A 3,118-nucleotide genomic window follows, 5' to 3' on the forward strand; every position below is an offset into this window, starting at 1 on the left:
TGTGTGTATGTACGTATGTATCTGTGTATGTGTGTTTTTATCTGTGTTTCTTTTACTCTTCTTTCATTTGCGGGGTGAGGGTATCACTGGCTGCGGCAGCATTTATCACCCATCCTTAATTGCCCAGAAGGCTGTTAAGAGTCAACCACATTGCTATGGGTCTGGAGTCACATGTATGCCAGACCAGGTAAGGATGGCAGATTTCCTTCCCTAAAGGACATTAGTGAACCAGATGGGTTTATCCGACAGTCAACAATGGATTCATGGTCATCCTTAGATTCTTAATCTTCTTAATTCCAGTGAATTCAAATTCCACCATCTGCCATGGTGGGATTCGAACCTCGGTCCCCAGAACATTATCTTGGTCTCTGAATTAACAGCGCAGTGAGAATGCCACTAGATCTTGTATGTGTGAGTGTCTGTGTGTGTGTGTGTCTGTGCGTGCAGTTGGGTAGGTTGGAGGGGGTAATTTCCGTGGCAACAGGTCTACCAAGTCACGAGACAACTCAACACAAGCCTTTTGCATCCATGGTGAAAATCTGGCCCTTAGTTTCAGGGAACATAACTTGGCAATTGGTGAATAAATTCCTCTAAGAGTGGTCATTTTACATGAATTACCATTATAAAACTTGCTTTTATTTTATCCCATTTAAATTGCATAAAAATATTCCCCTGTTAAGGATCTCCCTGAGAATATTCAATGGTCAACTGAATTGTGCCATTGTGTTTTCTCCTCTAATTATGGTCTACATCTTCTTGAATACGAATATGTCCTCTACAACAGGTCTTGTCATCACATGGGCTGCTACTACTATCATCCCATTGTCAGCAAGTAATGGTCCCAATTACCAGCTATTGATTCCCCAGGCTGACCTTTACATATTCTATCTGTCCAACTGTTGTTCTCTCTCTCTGTCTCTGGGCTTCATCTCCATTTTTCGTTTACTCCTCCCCACCCCATCTTCGGTACACACCAACATTTTCCTAACTACATTCAATTGGACCACAACGCAAGGGGCCAGTCCAGCCACAATCAGTTGTGAGGAAGGGTCACCGGACCCAAAATGTTAACTCTGTTTTTTCCTTCACAGATGCTGCCAGACCTGCTGAGCTTTTCTGGCAAATTTGTTTTCGTTTTTTTTCCCTAACTACAATCAGTTTTGAAGAAGTGTCACTGGACCCGAAATATTAGCTTTCTTTCTCTGTCCACAGATGCTGCCAGACCTGCTGAGTTTCTCCAACAATTTCTGTTTTTGTTTTGTTTCAGACCTCCAGCATCTGCACTTCTTTCTTCTGCTCCAATGTTAGGCTTAATTTTAACACAGTAGGTAATACATTGTAAAGTTTAAAAATAATAAACGATTGTGTTGGCTCATTACACAAGTCTGATAAGATTTGCTGTAAAGATTATTGACTGTTTCCCTTCTGCTCATAACAGTCAAATGTTGACACTTGCGAGCAAATACACAAGTGTAGTCTAAAGAGAGACAGTCAGGTGATGTTGTAATCTCCTCTGACAATCCACAAAGAACAATCCTCCTGCCATACCCTGGAAAGACTTTGCTGAAAAACTCCTTTTTGGCCCCTTGCATTGTGGTCCAACTGCATGAGATGAGATACCAAACCCCTGTTTGATCCAGTCAACATTTCTTTCTATGTACTTCAAACTTCCAAAAGAAAACACTTCCCACAACTATACCCATAAAGGGCACTGTATCGTATTTTTTCAAAAGCTGCAATGAGCCTAACATTTGTAGGTCTTTCTTCCTATCTCTCGCTGGTTTTCTGCTGAAAATCTGTGGAAATCCGAGGCAGTACACTGTGCAGTAAAGATGCAACTAGGCTATAGTAAATTAGTGGTTGGCATCCGTTGGAATATTGAGCTCAATCCTGGGCTCCACGATCCAAGAAGGATGTTATGATCGAAGGAAATTTGCTAGAATTGCAGCAGAGATGAGAGGTTTCAGCCATGTATATAGACTGAGGAAACTGGGATTGTTCTTCTTGGAGCAGAGATGGTTGAGGGGAGATGGAAATGTACACATTTATGAAGGATTTCAATAGAGAAGATAATGAAAGCCTTCTCCCTCAATGGAAGGGTTGGTAACCAAAGGACATAGGTTTGGCAGCTTTTGTTGAGGCAGAACCCATGTTATTGTTTCAGGTCAATGATCATTCATCAGAATGCAGGTGTGTTATTGACCTGAAACATTTGACTTTCTAATGATTCTGCCAAACATGCTGAGGGTTTCCTGGTCCCAGATTTAAGTTAATTTACAAAAACATTGAGGTTATGTGTTTATGTGGCTGTGTGTGCATGTGTTTGTGTATGTTTGTGTGCATGTTTGTCTGTGTTGAGTGCATCTATCTGAATGTGTGTATGCGTGTGTCTCTTTGTGTGTACCTGCATGTTCTGTCTGCCTGCGCGTCTGCACATTTGTGTGTATGTGTCCATTGTGTGCGTGTGTGTGTGTGTGTGTGCGTGCGCATGTATGTGTGTGAGTGTGTCTGTGTGTGTGTGTGTGTGTGTATACGTGTGTGCATGTGTGTGTATATGTGTCTGTGTGTGTATGTGTGAATGTGTGCGTGTGTGTGTGTGAGTGTATGTGTGTGCATGTGTGTGTGTGAGAGAGTGTGTGTGTGTGCCTGTGAGTGTGCATGCGAGTGTGCTTGTGTGTGCGTGTGCGTGTGTGTATGCGTGTGTGTGCATGTGTATGTGTGTATGTCTGTGTGCTTGTGTGTGCGTGTGCGTGAGAGTGTGTGCGTGTGTGTGTGAGTGTGTGTGTTTGTGTATGTGTGTGTGTGCGCGTGAGTGTGTGTGTGTGTGAGAGTGTGTGTGTGTGTGTGCATGCGTATGTGTGTGTGTCTGTGTGCATGTGTGTGTGTGTATGCGTGTGTGTGTGTGTGCATATGTGTGTGTGTATATGCATGTGTGTGCGTGTGTGTGTGTATGTGTGCGTGTGTGTGTGTGCATGTGTATGTGTGTGTGTGTCTGTGTGCATGTGTGTGTGTGTGCATATGTGTGTGTGTGCATGTGTGTGTGCGTGTGTGTGTATGTGTGTGTGCGTGTATGTGTGTGTGTGCGCGTGTGTGTGTGTGTGCGCGTGTGTGTGTGTGT

General features: G+C 43.4%; 1 protein-coding gene across 1 annotated transcript in view; it reads left to right on the plus strand.

The window, feature by feature from the left end:
* Positions 1–3,118, plus strand: part of tm4sf4 (transmembrane 4 L six family member 4) — a 16,128-nt gene that overhangs the window by 12,430 nt on the left and 580 nt on the right. The gene's annotated exons all lie outside the window — the stretch shown is intronic.

The sequence above is a fragment of the Rhincodon typus genome, chromosome 13 (genome assembly GCF_021869965.1).
Source record: "Rhincodon typus isolate 14 chromosome 13, sRhiTyp1.1, whole genome shotgun sequence".
Taxonomy (NCBI): Eukaryota; Metazoa; Chordata; class Chondrichthyes; order Orectolobiformes; family Rhincodontidae; genus Rhincodon; species Rhincodon typus.